Source organism: Euprymna scolopes, chromosome 19, assembly GCF_053919585.1.
Source record: "Euprymna scolopes isolate OS-2025 chromosome 19, ASM5391958v1, whole genome shotgun sequence".
NCBI lineage: Eukaryota > Metazoa > Mollusca > Cephalopoda > Sepiida > Sepiolidae > Euprymna > Euprymna scolopes.
This window is the reverse complement of record NC_136500.1, coordinates 94,756,263-94,776,643: the sequence shown is the minus strand read 5'-3', so window position 1 is coordinate 94,776,643 and position 20,381 is coordinate 94,756,263.

Genomic DNA, 20,381 nt, shown 5'->3' with positions numbered 1-20,381 from the left:
GGACAAGATTTTTTAAAATTCAATTTATTACATTATATAATCAATTCTTAATGCAGCAATATTTTAAGTTATAAATTTATATTTTTTACTAGAATATCTTGTCCTTTTCTTTTCCAATTTTAACAACTATTTCTTTACTTTTCCCTGTTTAAGCTTAACCATATTACTTTTCATGCTCGCATTTTTCTATTGTAATAATATATATTTTTCTTTATTGTCAAATATCACAAACAATGTTATTATTTACGCGATTAAAACGCACGTTTTTGATAATTTATCGAAAGCAAGTAATAGTACTGAATAGTTAACACCGGGGAAATCTTAAACGAAAGAAGAGCACAAGATTTATATCAAACGCATTAAATTAAAATTTTCGACTTCATCCGGTTATTTTTATTGTTTTGTAAGTTTCTTTTAAAGGAAAAACTAAAGAATAGATAACACTTGAGAACTCGTAAAAACTATTTAGAACCCGGATCTTGTTTCCCCGACAATACAAATAAGCAAAAAAATTAAATGCAATGAAAACAAACATCTTGCTGTCTAACTCTTCATTCAGATTCCTCTATGTAAATCTGGTTCCTACCATAGTACGCTTCAGTGGCACTACGCTTCAAGAACAATACGCATTGTTTATATATATATATATATATATAATATATATATATATATATATATATATATATATATATATATATATATATATATATATATATAGTGGGGAAAATACGTGTTGGATACATCCCATTATTCTTTGTTGAACACATTTTTTTATGCAGCGAATGACGCGAAAATTTAATAAGAAATTTTACAATAACAAATAACTTTAGAAATTGAAACCTTTTAATGCATAACAAAAATTATATAATTAAAACGAGAATAGCCGGAAAAAAGTATTGGACACATTGTTTTAAATTATATTTTATTATTTTTGATAAATAATGCTGGAAATTGTTATTTGAATTTTAATTTGCCGACACTATTATACGTTTTAGAAATTTCTCGATTATTGTAGACCATGCTCTACGCCGTTGGAAAGTATTGGAACACGTTAGTCACCAGTAAGCCATCACGCGTGAAGGTTCTCGGGATAAGTAAACGTAAAGAACTCTCTCAAGTCGTCCGTGATAAGATTATTGCCGAGCACAAGAATGGAATTGGTTATCGGCGTATATCTGCCCAATTCAAAATCCCTGTAAGCACCATAGGAAACCTTATTAGGAAATGGAAGGTGCATGACTCAACCGTGAAACGTCCGCACACCGGAGCTCCTCTTAGATGTCGGATCGAACAGTGATAAAGATTGTACGGAAAGTTCAGCAGTAACCGAGAACCACACGAGGCGAACTTCAGAAAGATTTGAAAGAAGCAGGGATAGTAGTAACGAAACCAACGATTAGTAATGTACTCCAACGCAACGGTCTTAAATTGTGTACACCTCGACAGGCACCATTACTAAAAAAATGTTATGGTAATGCTCGTCTGGAGTTTGCAAGAGACCACTTATTGAAAACAGATGATTACTGGAAGAATGTGATCTGGTCCGATGAGACGAAAGTGGAACTTTTCGGCATTAACTCTGTACGTCGAGTATGGAGAAGAGATGGCACAGCACACGATCCCAATAACACCCTCCCCACTGTAAAGTAAGGTGGTGGAAATGTCATGCTCTGGGGATGCTTCTCTTCAAATAGTACTGGGCCACTTCATATTAGAGATGGAAAGATGAATGCACGCAAATATCGGGAAATTCTTGAAAATAATCTCTTGCCTGCTTCCAATGTGTTAGGTATGCGACAGGGATGCATCTTTCAACAAGATAATGATCCCAAACATACTGCTAAAATAACCTCCGATTGGTTCGTACAGAACAAAACAGATGTTCTTAAGTGGCCCAGTCAGTCCCCAGACTTAAATCCTATAGAAACTCTATGGAGAGAGCTCAAAACCATGGTCCACCAGCGAGATCCACGTAATATTCAGGATTTGAAGAAAGTATGTGTTGAAGAGTGGGCCAAAATCTCGCCTGAACCTTGTCACAAATTAGTTTCGTCGTATAGAAAACGTCTCGAAGCTGTAATAGCCAATAAGGGGGTTTCAACTAAATATTAGATGAAATTGTGTTAGTGTGTCCAATACTTTTTTTCCGGCTATTCTTATTTTTATTATAATTTTTGTTATGCATTAAAAGGTTCCAATTTCTAAAGTTTCCAACACTTATTTTTCCCACTGAATATATACATATACTAGTGTCTGTAGGTATTTAATTATTATAGTAAAAAAATAATTATGACAGCCCCTTTAAGAAATACGTTTCTTATAGTTGAGCACTTTCTGTTGAATAAAAGTCGGTCAATTTAGCTCTTATGCGTAGATCGTCGTATAACGACTTGATCACTGTCTGTCTGACGTAATGAACATTTAAATTTAAAATGTTTAAAATTCAACGCTATTTCACACGATTAATGGTAGCCGAATGGATACGGTCTCCGCTAATCGAGCCAGAGATGTCTCGTGTCGCGGGGTTCGAATCGTTCGACTGGTAGTAATTGTGGCACCCTGCACTGAAGAATCCCGAAAGGATGAAACACTAGTGTCTGTAGGTATTTAATTATTATAGTAAAAAAATAATTATGACAGCCCCTTTAAGAAATACGTTTCTTATAGTTGAGCACTTTCTGTTGAATAAAAGTCGGTCAATTTAGCTCTTATGCGTAGATCGTCGTATAACGACTTGATCACTGTCTGTCTGACGTAATGAACATTTAAATTTAAAATGTTTAAAATTCAACGCTATTTCACACGATTAATGGTAGCCGAATGGATACGGTCTCCGCTAATCGAGCCAGAGATGTCTCGTGTCGCGGGGTTCGAATCGTTCGACTGGTAGTAATTGTGACACCCTGCACTGAAGAATCCCGAAAGGATGAAACACTAGTGTCTGTAGGTATTTAATTATTATAGTAAAAAAATAATTATGACAGCCCCTTTAAGAAATACGTTTCTTATAGTTGAGCACTTTCTGTTGAATAAAAGTCGGTCAATTTAGCTCTTATGCGTAGATCGTCGTATAACGACTTGATCACTGTCTGTCTGACGTAATGAACATTTAAATTTAAAATGTTTAAAATTCAACGCTATTTCACACGATTAATGGTAGCCGAATGGATACGGTCTCCGCTAATCGAGCCAGAGATGTCTCGTGTCGCGGGGTTCGAATCGTTCGACTGGTAGTAATTGTGACACCCTGCACTGAAGAATCCCGAAAGGATGAAACACTAGTGTCTGTAGGTATTTAATTATTATAGTAAAAAAATAATTATGACAGCCCCTTTAAGAAATACGTTTCTTATAGTTGAGCACTTTCTGTTGAATAAAAGTCGGTCAATTTAGCTCTTATGCGTAGATCGTCGTATAACGACTTGATCACTGTCTGTCTGACGTAATGAACATTTAAATTTAAAATGTTTAAAATTCAACGCTATTTCACACGATTAATGGTAGCCGAATGGATACGGTCTCCGCTAATCGAGCCAGAGATGTCTCGTGTCGCGGGGTTCGAATCGTTCGACTGGTAGTAATTGTGACACCCTGCACTGAAGAATCCCGAAAGGATGAAACACTAGTGTCTGTAGGTATTTAATTATTATAGTAAAAAAATAATTATATATATATATATATATATATATATATATATATATTCCCCATATATATCTAATTACTTCCACTGCCAGCAAGATCCACGAAAACCAACAAATTGGAAATCCAAGACTCGATTTTCGCCCTCATTTGTGCTCATCAGTTAGACACATCCGAACTCAGGATTCGAAACCCGAGCTTTTTGTATGCGAATCAAGCACTCTACCAACTGAGAAACGCGCCTGCACACAAGAAATTCATACTAGTGCGATATCGACTTGGGTTAAGACTGATTGCGATGATCACATCTCTTGTTCGAGACAAAGGTAGGCGATGATCACATCCCTTGTTCGAGACAAACGTCGAATTTCCTTGCGGTTTGCTTTATCTATGATAGTTGATAAGACTTTCTTGTGTGCGACGCGTTTTCTCAGTTGGTAGAGTGCTTACCTCGCATGCAAGAGTCTCGGGTTTCGAATTCTGAGTTCGGATATGTCTAACTAAATGAGGTTGAAAGTCGAGTCTTGGGCTTCCGGTTTGTTGGCTTTCGTGGCTCTTGCTGGCTGCAATGTTGTCTGGCATATATATGTATATATATATATATATATATATATATATATATATACTAGCACTTCAGCCCGGCGTTTTTCGGCCCTATGTTAATAACTTTTTATGCATATATATATATATATATATATATATATATATATATATATATATATATATAAAGTTTGTACTCATGTACAGATAATCTACATTAAAAATTTCTAGTGTTTTGACCAAAAATTGGCGGAGGAGCCTGGTAAAGTTTTCAAAGTTCAAATCGTTGAACTTTGAACCCTTGACAGCCAAATTTCTGGCCAAAAACGGATTAAAAATATTTTCCCAAATCTCAATAACCCTTTTGTAAAATTTCCAGTCTGTACATAATAATTGACATATTAGTCAATCTAGGGAAATGTACACACACAGACACTATTACTTAGATATAATAGATAGATTAATTAACTATTAATTTCAAACCTAAAATTATTTGCTACTAATTTACTCCAAACCTGTTTACTATGAATTCACTATTAATCCCAAACCCAAAATTATTTGCTATCAATTTACTATTGTTCTCAACTCCACACTTGTTTACTATTAATTCACTGTTAATCTCTAACCCAAAAAGTATTTGCTATTAATTTAGTATTGTTCTCAACTTCAAACTTATTTCCGAATAATTCACTATTGATCCCAAACTCAAAATTATTTGATAGAAATTTACTATTACTCTTGAATCCAAACTTATTTACTATTAATTTACTACTAATATCAAACCCAAACTTATTTGCTATTAATTTACTATTGTTCCCAGGTCCATACTTATTTACTATTAATCTTAAACCCAAAATTATTTGCTATTAATTTACAATTACTCTCAACTAAAAACCTATTTACTATTAATTCACTATTAATCTTAAACCCAAAATTATTTGCTTCTTATTTACTATTGTTTTTAACTCCAAATTTATTTTCTAATAATTATCTATTAAACTATCAAACTTTTCTTATAACTAACTATTAACTATCAAACACAAAATTATTTAATATTAATTTATTATTACTCTAAACTCTAAACTTATTTACTCTTAATTCACTATCAATCTAAAACCCAAAATTATTTCCTATTAATTTACTATTACTCTCAACACCAAGCTTATTTACTACTTGCATTTCTGCCCAGCTTTGCTCGGGTCCTATGTACTGTTCATAACTTGCCCTACGTGTCAATACACTTTATGTAAGATTTCAAATGTTTACACCAAAATTTCGTAGAGACTGCAGAGGTCAATGTTTTAAACTTTGACCCCAATTTTTACCCTTAAACATTTATTATTTTGGTCTCAAATCAAAATACAAAGTTTTACCCTTATCCAAATTACCTACATCTAAAATTTCAAGTCTTTAGACGCAGAATTGGCGGAGGTATTTGGCAGAATCTGCAAAGGTCAACTCTTTCAACTTTGACCTTGTGGCAGCCAAAGTTTCGCCCCCAAACTGATGGAAATGCTTTCCACATATCTGAATATTTATTATGTATAAATTTCAAATGTTTAGACATAAAATTGGCTGAGTAGTTTGCTAGACACCGCAAGTGTACAATCTTTTGAACTTTGACCCATTGGCAGTTCAATTTTTTACCCAAACTGATGAAAAAGCTTTATGTAAAATTTCTAATGTTTAGACCAGAAATTGGCTAGGTAGTTTGGTAGGGACCACAGAGGTCAATTTTCTTTACCTTTGACCCTACTTTTGACCCCTTAATATTTATTTTTGTGTGCTCAAATCAAATTAAAATGTTTGATCTCTGCCCAAGTTACCTATATTTAAGATTTCAAGTGTTTAGACCAAAACTTTGCGGAGGAGTTTGGTAGAGTTTTCAAAGGTCAAATCGTTCAACTTCGACCCCTCAAAAGCCAAATGTCTCACCGAAAACCGATTTAAAAGATTTTCCCAAAACTCAATAGTCGTTATTTCAAATCCCGAATCTGTAGACTGAAAATGGACAGCGTGATTTGGTAGGAAAATGTACACAGACACACACACATACAGACACAGGCATTTTAACTTATATAGATAGATATATAGATAGATAGATAGATAGATAAATTTACTATTAATCTCAAACCCCAAATTATTTACTATTTATTTACTATTTTTTCAACTCCAACCTTATTTACTATTAATTCACTATTAATCTCAAACCCAAAACTATTTGCTATTAATGTACTATTGATCTCAAATCCAAATTTATTTACTAATAATTCACTATACGCAATATTATTTGCTATTTATTTACTATTTTCTCAACTCCAAACTTATTTAATATTAATCTAATATTAATCTAAAGCACAAAATTATTTGCTATTAATTTACTATTTTTCCAACTCCAACCTTATTTCTATTTGATTCACTATTTATCTAAAACCCAAAATTGTTTCTATTAATTAACTATTGTTTTCAAATCTAAACTTATTTACTAATAATTTACTATTAACCTCAAACCCAAAATTATTTGGTCGTTTTAATTCCTTCGCGTCTCGGAATTTTAACCATTAAATTTATTTATTTTTATTAATACGATATTGACATATCTCAATATCGTCACACCCTGACACATAAAAAAAAAAGAAACATGATTAATTTTTCTTTTATTCCAGTATCTGGAGTTCAAATCTTTCACTCGATCTAGTGTTTAGGTTTTGTTGACTACTCCGGGGAGTTTTCAATTTCTCCGAATCGCTTTCATGGCATCTAGATAGGCAGTCTGCTACATGATTCTCCTTTCCTCTCACGTAGTTTATCTTCAAATTATATTCTTGTAGACTGAGATACCAGTTCTGTAACCGTCTGTTTTTATTCCTCATTCTGTTCAAGAAAACTATTGGGTTATGATCGATATGTACTTGAGTGGGACTTTTTCCTGCTGTTGTGTAAATTTCGGAATTTGATATTGCCAGCACAAGCGCTAATTTCTCTTTTTCTATTGTTGAATAGGCTTTTTGATATTTATTTAGTTTCTTGGAGAAATAACTGACGGGTCGTAATTGTCCATTCTGGTCATATTGAGATAATACCGCGCCGCTTCCATTCTCGCTAAACGGTTTCTCGAAGTCTGGTGTTAATAGTACAGGCTCGTTACTCAACATGTCTTTTATCATCTCAAAAGATTCCTGACATTCCGGTGCCCATTGCAATCTTATTCCTTTTTTAAAAGGTTCGTCAAGGGGGTTGCTATCACAGAGAAATTTTGACAGAATTTTCGATAATATCCCGCCATTCCTAAGAATCTTCGGACTCCCTTTACGCTTCTTGGCCTTGGATATTCCTTTATCTTTTTTACTTTAACTTCGCTAGGACTAACGTGTCCATATCCTACGATGTGCCTCAAGTAATGCACTTCTGCTTTCCCAAATTCACTTTTCTCCAGGTTAATAGTAAAGTTTGCTTCCTTCAACCGATTAAAGATTTGTCTTATACTCTTCAAATGTGCTTCCCACGTTTCATTATAGATGATAATGTCATCTATATAAACACCAAATTTGGGATGCCTGTTAAACACTTATTCATTAGACGTGGCTTGGAAATTTCTCATCCCAAAGGGCATCACATTATAGTGATATGTTCCGTCCGGAACTACAAATGCGGATTTAAGTTTAGGTTGGTTTGTCAGAGGTACTGTCCAGTATCCTTTCAGAAGATCACACTTATTTTGCCTTTCCAATTTGGTCTATACAATCTTCCATTCGTGGGATTTGGATAGGAGTCTTCTTTGGTGACGTCGTTCAGTTTTCTGTAATCTGTGCAGAATCGAACAGATCCGTCCGGTTTGTCCAATAATACGTAAGAGGACGCCCACGGGCTTTGGCTGGGTTCGATCTGTTTTCCAACATATATTCGATTTCCCTGCGTATTACCCCTTCTTTTACTGGGGGTCACTCGATATGAGTGTTGCTTAATTGGTTGATCTTTGGTTAATTTGACGTTGTGGAATATGACATTTGTTCTTCTAGGAACATCCGGGAATATTCCTGGAAATTGCTTTATGACCTCGGATAACTCATTTTGTTCCTTTTCTGATAAGTGACCCAGTTTTTCTTCTAAGTTTATCACTATTTCGGAGTTACATAATTTTATTGGGGTGTCCTTGATCTGTCATTCATCAGTGTATCTTTGTTCCAGGCTGTTTCGACTTGCCCCACGGGAAATTCAAGTTCGTTGGTTCGCGCCATGTATTTCTTGATTCGATTTATATGGCATAATTGTATCTTATTCCGTCTGTTTGGGATATTCGCCTTATAATTCAGGTCATCAACCTTCTCTGTTATTGTATAAGGGCCTTGGAATTTGGCGTCGAAGGGGGATTTTCTTATTGGTAGAAGAACTATAACTTTTTCGCCTACATCGGATTGCCTAACGTTAGACCTTTTATCATAGAGGCGTCCCATCTTCTTCTGGGACTTGCTCATATAGGTTTCTGCCATCCTTCTGGCTTCCGTTACTGGTTGAGGTGAATTTCCTGGGTTATCCCATTGTTCTTTCGCCATCTTGAGAGGATTTCGCATTTCTTGTCTGTGGACTAGTTCAAATGGACTATTTCCTAGCGATTCTTGAATTGAATCTCTAGCAGCAAAGAGTACGAAAGGTAGTTCTTTGTCCCAATCATCCTGCCTCCCCGTGCAGTGGGCTCTCAGCATACTTTTTAATGTTGGGTGGAACCGTTCTAACGCGCCATGGGACTGCGGGTGGTATGGACTTGATGTGACATGTTTTATTCCTTACTGTCCAGTCACTCTTTTGAACAGGTTTGATGTGAAATTTGTTCCCCTGTCTATTTGTGTGGTTTCGTTATTTCCATTTTAGAGAAATAATTTAGTAGAGCTTCTACTATTTTCTTTGCGGATATTGTGCGCAATGGTATAGCTTCGGAGAACCTGAAGCTGGCGCATAGTATTGTCAATAGATAGTTGTGTTCTGCTTTCGTTTTTGGTAGAGGACCCACGCAGTATTATCACCCTTTCAAAAGGTTTTTCCGTGATAGTTATTGGCTTAAGCGGTGCTGGTGGTATACCTGGTCTAAGCTTTCCTGCCCTGGGACATGTCCTGCACGAGTTAAAAATTCCTTTGTACTAGCCCTTGTGCCCGGCTAATAAAAATGCCTCAGTAATTTTTCATAAGTCTTGGTTATGCCGAGGTGTGTTGCCAATGGCACTTCGTGTGCCAATCGTAGCATTTCCTCACGATACTCTTTTGGCATGACTATTTGGTGGTAACGTTCCTCTCTTTCTCCTGATAGCTCCTTTTCAGTATTCCATCTTCCATGTAATATTGATGAGTGTGTTTTTTATCCGTCAGTTTACCCAGTTCTTCATATAGCTTTTTTTAAGCTGTTGTCGCACCCCTGTGCTTTTTTCAGCTCCTCACGTGGTCTATTTAGCAACGGAATCTTTTTATGTATATCCTGTTTCTTACTTCGCAGGTTATATGTATGCTCGTCTCCCACATCTATCTGGGATAGTTCAATCTAAGCTTCGTTCCCCAGTAAAATGTCTATATTCTTCGTAGGAAGTGCCTTCACTGCTCCGACTATTATTTTTATTTATTTTCCGTTAGGAGTTTCACTTGTTTCAGGGGAATTCTCATCGCTTTTCCTTCCACTCCTGTATTGCTACGAAGCCTACCGTCCGACTGCGTGATACCTTTTCCTCAATAATTAAGGATTCTGCAGCGCCGCTATCCCTTAACATTGTCACGGGGGTGCTATTTCCTGTTTCATTTACAATATTTCCTTTTCTTGTGAAGGGTTAGTAAATCTTAACTTCATGCGTCGACGTCGGTTTGGCTTCTCCTGCTTTTTTCATCTCAGGTCCACGCCCTAACATGCACTTAACGGCTATATGCCCAGGCTGTCCGCATCTATAGCACATAGTGTGGTTCGGCTTCTTTGTCGGTGTCGTCCGACCTTCCATCATACTGTCTCTCTTTACAGTTGGTTCTCTCGGATCGTTCATCCGATCTGTTAAAGTAGATCTGACTCTCTTTCGGGTTATCACATCGGCTAATATTGCTAATTCGCTACCAGAGTTGATTTTCTTTTCATTTAGGTAAATCCGTATTTCCTCTGGTAACCAATTTAATATCTCTTTCGTCAATACTAACTGTTTTATTTCTTCAACGTCGTCTTCCCTCTTTTTGCGCTGCACCATTTGTTCATCAATCTTTCCTTCTCGTTGACAAACTCCTTGAAGGACTAAACATTAGTCTTCCTTTGCGCCCTAAACGCTTCGGGTACAAGTTCGAAGCTCTGCAATATTGTCTTTTGAACTACATCGTAGTTTTTACTTTCTTCGTGGAAGCAAACGTAGACGAGGCTGAAAGACAAGTGGGCGCTACTTGTACAGACCCACTTATCCCACTTGTCTTTCAGCCAATACTTGTTTCGTTTAGTCAAACATACACTCTTTCCGATAGACTAATTTCCCTTAGTCTTATCTCTTGCTCTAACTTGGCCTTCTCAAGTTCTAACCACGTCTGTAGCTTGTACTTTTCTAATTCTATTTGCTCCGCTGTTAGATTGATCGTTTCGCTAGGCAGTCTGTTTAGTACCTCTGGATCGAAGATTTGTTTGTCCACCACGTGTTCAGATATTATTCCGATTAGTTTCTCTTTTCTCATTGCCTTTTTGGTTTCCAATTCTAGCTTATCTCCGATTTCCATCAGGATACTCTTTCTCATCATTTCTAGCTTCTCCAGTGATGGCTCTATAAAAAAATCTTCTATTTCATCCATCTTTGTTGGTTGTATCGCAAGTTGATGCAATTTAAATTAGTAAGTTTTCTTTTTGCTTCGCCGTCGATCCCCCAATATAATGAATAGTCTCGTTGTCTATAGGTAAAAAAAAAACTTTTTACGTGATTCACTTTTTTTTTTCAAAGTTTCCAGTAAATGGCATTCGTATAATTTTACTTTTCCAAGAAAATCAAGGATCCTTTTGCTTTTTATTTATTCATTTAATAAGAATTCATATCCTGGACGAGATTCCCATGTGATGTGACCCTTCTGAGGTTAGCTTTGTTATCCGATCGTTATAAATTAATTAAAAAATAATAATTTCCTCAGGTTGCGTGGAAGGTTGCGTGGAAAAACGCGAGAAGCTACGCGCCAGCCCGTATTTTGTTGACTTCCTCTGCCAAATAAAGGGGGCAACAATTATCTGCTCTTCTTGACTTAAAACACAGACTTTAGGCTTGTTGTTTTATAAAATAGATGTCAGATGAATGAATGTATGTATTTAGCAATCAGCTGTTCTATCGCTGTAAGAAATGGTAGGTCAGAGAAATTTCAGCATATATTTTAACATGAAAAGACAACTCATTCAACATATATATATATATATATACATACATATATATATATATAATATATATATTCTTTTTTATCTTTTTATTTTATATATAATGAACAGAATCAAAGAACGAATAGGTAATATATACAAATTTCAAAAGATTATCATATATATAAATTCATACGTATTTCTTCTCTTTTTCCTTTTCCCTTTCCCTTTTTGTATATATATATATATATATATATATATATATATATCGCAAACTTTCAATAAAAAAGAGAAAGACAAATTTACAACAGAAATAAGGTACGGAGTTGCGCCCCTTACATCAGTATCTCCTTTTTTATAATAGAACAAAGGTGGCTACTTCTGTTGATTTACCCTTTTGTTTATTTTTTATTTCTCCTTTTCCCTTTTATTCCTTTTCTTTCGCGCGATATTTTTTATCAAACTCTGGCGAGATTTCTGAGTTTTCGACATTTAATAGTTCTCTTAAAGTGGTCCGATATATCTTTATAACTAACAAATGAAAAGAGTGAAAGACAAACCGACTTTCATTTACGCTGGTTGACGCCAAATATGTTTTCCTTCATATTTCTTGTTTTCTTGTTTTTATCAGCGGAGTTGCATAGACGCCTTTCCTTCTTGGAATCTCTTCTGCAACTACTTGCGTCTCAATTCTTAACGGTTAACTTTTTTCGGTAGGAACGCTGATTATATTTTTCTGTATTTTAAGTTTATCAGAGTTTTTTTTTTTTTCTTTTTCGCTTTCACTTCGTTGTCATGGCGACGGTTCACTTAGTCGTTTTAATTCCTTCGCGTCTCGGAATTTTAACCATTAAATTTATTTATTTTTATTAATACTATATTGACATATCTCAATATCGTCACAGTAGTGATAACAACTAAGACTTGTAATAAATCAGTGTCTTTCACTATTTTAGCTTCAGCTGACCGGAAGAGAAATGGATTACTCTGTTTACAAATGGTATTAGTGAAAATGAAAGCAATAGCCGCCATGAGAACACGGAATGTTGAGCGCACAATCAGTATCGATAACTGCTGCATAATGGCGACGAGGACTAAGTGGTTAACGACATGAATTGAAAAGCTGAATCTCCCAAAACGCATACTTAAATCATTCGTTGACATCTATGCTAATCACACGACCATCTACGGCAACACATCAAAGGCCGTAAATGACAAAGTTCTCTCAAATTCTCTCTCCTCTGATCTTGGGCGTGTGGTACAATGGGGGGGGCTGGTTACTTTTAATGCATCTAAAACAAAGCTCCTATCTTTATATCATCAACGCTCTGATCCCCATCTGGCATCAATTGAAATGTGTGGCTCTCGTCTTGGGGAAGCTCCATGTTTTGATAAGCTTCTGGACTTGACTTTTACCCCTGCCCTGAAATGGAATACGTACATCAAGTCAGTTGCCAACGTCGCTGGAAAAATGGTAGGATCCTTGTATCGTTCCAGAAGATATCTCACCCCTGATGCAATTCTCTATCTGTATAAAAGCCAAGTACGTCCAAAGATGGAGTACTGCTGCCACAGCTGGGCAGGAGCTGCTAAAACAGCCTATCCTGTCTTGACAGAATACAAAATAGGCTTCGTGGCCTAGTGGATGATGCCCTTTTCTCTTCCCTGCAACCTCTCTCACACAGGAGAGACGTTGCGAGCCTGTCTTTGTTTTATCATTACTACCATTGAAGGTGCTCGTCTGAACTCCAATCTCTGGTACCCCCTCGCCAATCTTTCACGATAAACACCTGCCTAGCTGAAAGTACTGTCAATAATTCTCCCCACTCCGTATCTCTGCCAAAATCAAAACGTAGATTCCATGAACAATGCTTCTTTTTTAGAAGTTCACGCCTGTGGAACTCTGTTCCGGTTGGCTGTTTCCAACCTGACTACAACCTGGATGTCTTCAAGTCCAATGAAAAACAAATTCCTGATGAACCGCCCCCTTAAGTAAGACACTTTATCAAATCTCCAACACTAACGTACTGTACACACAATAACCCTTATCTCCGAGTGGCTTTCGGGCCTTGATCAGTGGTGAATACCTTGTAAAAAAAAGTTCGAATCCAGTTCGTTCCATATAAACGTTTTCATCAAACTCACACTTGACCTTGTGTCTAATCACCTGGAAAGGAGGCAAATATAATAATTTGCGGGAAGTGACGGTAGCTAATGACACTGACTGAGAACTTGGTTGAGTTACATCGGAATTCAGTTCGTTCCACAGAAACACGTTCATCTGACCTGGTGTCAAACTTCCTATAAAGAAGTAACTAAAATAACAACAACACAAAGAGGAGAGCAGATAGAAATGAAAAGGAAAAAATAGACAAACAAATAAAAGAAATTTGCAAGACAAGTCGCGCGCCATATTTGCATTGTGCTAGGCACACAATGAGACGCACAAAAAACAACACTATACTGACTTGAAGTCAGTTAGTCAAAAAACAAAACAAAAAAAGAAGCGAATGAATTTCAAAAGTCGATGCAAACAGTTTTTTTCCTCTGATCACGGTTTCTGATAAAGGCTTATATTTCACATTATGAATAAAAACAGATTATATAAATTTCGTAAGATATCTTTAATATTTAATATAGCTGTGATAATGCGGAAAGAGTGTGAGAGCACCGGGACACTGACATAAAAGTAAAACAATACATGGTGTTTTTGTTAATTGCGTGCTTTTATCATTTATTGCTATTACCTTAATTTACAGAGTGTAGACCATTACAATGCTAATATATCGAAGTATTATCTAGTTATCGAAGTTGCCTGAGCTTGATTATATGAATGCATTTCTTATACTACTCGATTCATGTTCTATTTTCAAAGATTCGGGTACGAATATTCAACAGAACATTTCATGTCACAGCCGTTCTACCCGGGGATAAAAGTAAATAAAAATCCACATTAATGATCGAATGTTTTGACAGAAATCTATCTAACATTATCTGTATATATTATCACAGTGCTAACCTGAAAATAAAACAATAGTGCTTAATATCTAAGAATTGATAAATATTTAAGGACATGACGTAAAAATTTCTCTCATCTCAGGGCCAAGCTCAGTCTCAAGAGACGATAAATCCATCGTGGATTTTATTGTGAAGTAAGGGTTGCTCAATCCCAAAAGCGTATCTCTTGAACTAGCATTGCTTTGTTCTAGTTGCAAAGACAAGTCAAGGACGATTAGAAACCATATCATGATAAGCAGAGTGACCTACTCACATATGGCATCTGATAGTTACAAATGGTCACCCATTTAGCACTGACCAGGCTCAATGTTGCTCAACTTCTATGATGTAATAATAATAACGATCATGCCTTTATTTGATGTATTTATTGCAGAGCTTTGGCTTCAACTATTGTTATGGATTGTTTGAATAACAAAATCTGATGATCTTATCATTTCTCGTATCTTTGTCTCTTAACGCAGCGGATGAATGTGAACACAAACAAAATCTGATCACGACACAAAACATGTTTGCCAAGGTACATATATTTATTAATATCATATCCCTATGCCTAGAATATTGCAGACTGTACTTTCCAATCGGCCGACATTAAACGACCTCCATTTCCCTTCCTATGCTTGCTTTTCTGAGATAGGAACGATAGACACGAGCCCAAACCACAGCTGCTTCAGAGGTTAATCTGACATTTATGTTTGCTATAACGAAATTAAGACCTTAATGAGTGTGAACATAATTCGATGAGTTTTTAGTGACATATTTTAGGGAACATTGTAACAAAATAATAATCAATCCAATATAGACATTTGGCTAGGGGCAAAGTGTAGTATCTCTCTTCGACCACTGAAGAGAAAATATTTCTAGAATATACAGGGTGTCCAAAAAGTCACTGAACGATTTTGAACTTAAATACATTCTTCATTTTTGATGATATCTTTCTGTAATTTTAATATAATCTGACTAAGAGAGTGAGAAATGTTTCTAAAACATAGCAAAATTCTAAAAATCTTTACTTATGAAAAACAATGTCTTTTAAATGTTTCTCATTTTAAGCTCCGCATATTTGCGCTTTTTCCAAAACATTATTCATGACAGAGTGTAGAATCTCTGGATTGTGATTTAGCTCCCTTATTTCGTTCCTGATGTTTTCCTTCAATTCTTGCAGGGTTTGGGGTTTGTTACATAAATAGTTTCTTTAGAACCCACCAAGAAACAGTCGGGGCTAGTCAAATCTGTTTTGGAAAGAGCACAACTATGCGAAACTGAAAATGGGCAACATTTAAGACATTATTTTTCATGAATAAAGATTGTTTGAATTTTGCAGTTAAAAAATGATTCCCAATGTCTTAGTAAGATTGTGTTAAAATTACAGAAAGATATTATAAATAACGAAATATGTAAGTTCAAAACCCTTCAGTGACTTTTTGGACATCCTGTATCATATCCCTTTCACCAGAATATTGAAGAATTGTAGTTTCCAATCGGTTGACATTAAACAAACTTCCTCCTTCCTCCTGCGCTGGTTTTTAACATGGAGGGAGGGAGGCAGGGAGGGAGAGAGAGAGAGAGAGAGAGAGAGAGAGAGGATCAACCCGAGCTTAAACAACGGTTGATTCAAGGGCTCTCTGCTAAAAGAAGAACTAACCGTTACTTCTCATTTTCACCGTGATGTCACTCATGAGATCTCGTTATTTATTATGAATTCTAGCAAAAATCATTTTTCTTTGTATGTGTGCTTTTTCACAACGGCGTCACAACTTCTCACCGCCTGAAGGTCACTCGAGCATAAGGGTTAATGAGTGAAAGGACATCTGTGTGACAACAGTATTTATGATCGGTAGTTTGGAAATTTGGAAGAATTTGATTATTTACGAAGCGGCTCAACAAGAACTTGTTTACACTGGACTTGAAGACGATCATGTAGTCATCTTGAAAGCAGGCTTGCGTGGTTCTAAGAAAGAAACTTTGTCCAGATAATTTGCCTTTAGATTTAGGCATAGAGAAGGAATGGAGGAAATTGTTAATAGTGGTTGTAACTAGACGAGTGTTTGTTGTGAATTTTTTGCTGAAGAGACCATAAATTAAACCTCAGTTGATATAAAACAAATTATTTTTTGCAATAATCTGATGTGACAAAGGCAAAGTAATTAGTGGGGGGCAGTTATATATATATATATATATATATATATATATATATATAGTTATATATATAGTTATATATATATATAGTTATATATATAGTTATATATATATATAGTTATATATATAGTAATATATATAGTTATATATAGTTATATATATATATAGTTATATATATATAGTTATATATATAGTTATATATATAGTTATATATATATAGTTATATATATATATATAGTTATATATATAGTTATATATATAGTTATATATATGTATATAGTTATATATATAGTTATATATATAGTTATATATATAGTTATATATATTGTTATATATATATAGTTATATGTATATATAGTTATATATATATAGATAGATATATATAGTTATATATATATATATAGTTATATATATATATATATATAGTTATATATATAGTTATATATAGTTATATATCTAGTTATATATATATAGTTATATATATAGATAGTTATATAAGCTGTTGTCTTCAGGTGAAAACGGTAATTCAATGAGACAACTGAAAGGTTATGATAGCAATAAAAGTACATTTTTGTTTCACTGAAAAATGTATCATAATGACACTTACTGACATTAAGGACAGTGGGTACCGAAATGTTATCTCAAGTTCTGCGGTTTAGTTGTGTTTTCATTATTCCGCGCACAGTTGTTATTTTAGCTTTATTTCTGTTGCGTTAAAGCGTTTAATTGGGGTCACTGCTCAGTTGGGGGCTATGCATTGCGATTAAAGTCGCTCACATTTGGGTGGGAGTTACCGAGATCTAAATATTGGAAAAGAATTAACATTTCCATGTGAATCTCGTTTGAAATTTATTTTGCGATAACGACAATTAGACGTTGGTTAGGGTAAACGTAACTCGATGAGTTTTATAAACAGGCTTCACGAAATATTAAAAAAAAAATTAAGCATATGTATTTATTTAAAAGCAAAGTGTAATTAATATCTTCGGTCAATGAAAAAGAAATCCTTCTAGACTAAAATTTTTTATTTTTCTCACAATTTAGAAGTGGCCTGTTTTGGGAGAGTGTGATGTTTCCCACATTTAAAACGGACTTTGGATTTTACTTTATCATCATAGACAGTCGAGTAATTAGAAACTCGAAATAATACACAGGTATGAAGACTTAGTGTTATGCAATTTGCTGACTTGACGATACCGAATTCGAATCCTATTAGATCTACTGTGATCAAATTTTAACCTCCGTTAAAAAAAAGTATCAACATTCAATTCCATTCGAGTTATGGATAAAATAACAACATGTGTTCAATAAAGTGTATCCGTTAAATTGGTTTAAATGGGTTTTGTATTGCAGTATTAGATAAAATTCAAAGGGTTGATGTGCTGTAAAACAGAAAAATACAAACAAAGCTATGAAATTCTGTTTTGTATGTTGTTTGATTTATATAAAACTAGAAGAATACAACTCCCAGAACGAGAAAAATATATTCCCTGAACAAACAGTTTTGCACTAATTTTATGTCCCCCGTACAAAGATCGAAATTGAGAATTAATACTACTAACCCATATATCTAAAGCCATTGTTCCAGGTTTTGTCAAAATTCATTACATGATTTTACTGTGTAGCTTAATTTTTATAAATTACTATATATATATATATATATTATCGACATACAGTCCTGTTTCGTTGTATCACAACTCATCAGTGCCGCTAGACTAGCACCTCTCCCAAGCCGAGAATTGAACCTAGAACCATCGCGTTGACAGTCAGTGCTACCGATCGACCCACAAGAGCGGCGCCCGTAAATTATCTCGCCAAATGTCTATTTAAACAAACATTTGTCCATCACTTTTACAGTGCTCTAATCGCTTATTTATAAACAAACAGTGAGCGTCGCATTTTTCAGCCAATTAAGTAGCGGGTGAGATTATTTACGACAGTGCTCTATCGAAAGAGGAGGGGCTTTAAAATATTTGTAGTCATCGACATACTATATTGTGTGTGCGTGTATGTATATATATATATATATATATATATATATATATATATATATATATATATATATATACAATTTCAAGCTTTTATTTCATAAAATTTCAAACTTTTATTTCATAAAAGGTTTATGCAAAAATTGAAATAAAATGATGTCGCTTCATTTTAGCCTAATGATTATAATTATCTGAAATATTTCAAGGTTCAAAATGGAGTTCATACCCATGTAACGCTTCTTAAAACCTTTTACATTATCCGAAAATGACTTAAATTATTGGAATATTTATTAATTGATATCTAATAGTTAAAAGTTAATAAAAATCGGAGGTTTTATCTGAATTTTTACGAAAGGATTCCACCCTTTATCTCTTTACATAAAACTTAATTAACTATATATATAAACATACACACATACTTAACTTTATATAGAGATGCGACACAATGCTGTTTACTTATTGAGTTCACGATTTACTGTTCCATTAATTGAGCACAAATTGCTACTTTATTTAGGATTAAATTCAATTGGTTTCTTATAAAGTAAACACAAATTACTATTCTACACATAACTGGGGAAAATTGGAGGTAACAAACATATTTTATCTCCAGGACAAAGCTCCGCCCATTAATATTTTAAATATTATTCAAAATACTAAGATTCATTAAAAACACACCAGACTATATTTGACACTTACACTGACTGAAACACATTGAATTTTTCAAAATATTCTCATGAAAAAAAAATTACATCTTTTTTTTTCATATTTCCTATTTAATACAGCAAAGGCCTTTGCATTTCATGTTAATAAAATCTGTCGAGTAAACATTTATTTCCCAACTTAACGATAACCACATTGGATTAAGCACTCAAACGTATTTCTATAAACAGACGTATCATAATTTTTACGTTTTTAAAACTATTACAAATCCATTCTTCAAGACTTAAAAATACTAAAAAGAAACACTACTGCAATTATTGTCATCTATACACATGCAAATAATAATATCCAGTTTGTCTACTTCTGGGTAGAAGAACCTATTTTACTAATCTCTTGCTTCTATTGGGATAAATAATGCGTTTTTTTCCTAAATATTACATCTTCTTTAAGACCTCAATTTAATATTTGTCTGTAAAATACTTCCATAAAAAAGAGCTAAATTTAATAATAAACTGCTTTTGATAACTATAGTCCGTATAAATCACTACCACTTTGTGACATACTTAATAAACATTCTAATCACTTTTTCATCTATTCTATGATTGATCGGGAACTATTAGTAACCTATTTGTTTTACACCATATGTAAATACATTATGAACGCTTAAATAATTTTCTTCGATTACATGTAAACAGGCAGAAAATTTCAGTAAAATTACGAAACAACAACAATATCTGAATATATTGGAATATTACATATTTTAAGCTAGTGGATCACTTTCACATAAAAGAATTAACAGGTAATGAGCACCAGTTACCAGTAAGGCCACATGCATAAGTGATTGCTTTCCCAAATGGGGGCAGGGAAATTGGGGTGAGTGCATTTGTTTTACTCATGCAAATCATTGGGGAATTCAGTTTGTTTATTTTTCACTTTTTGGTGGAGTAGATTTATGAAAACAGTGAATAAATAAAAAAAATTGACAGCAAATACTCGTGTTTGGCTAAGTACAATTGACTATAATAAACTTCAATGAACAATGTACACAATTCGAATAAAAC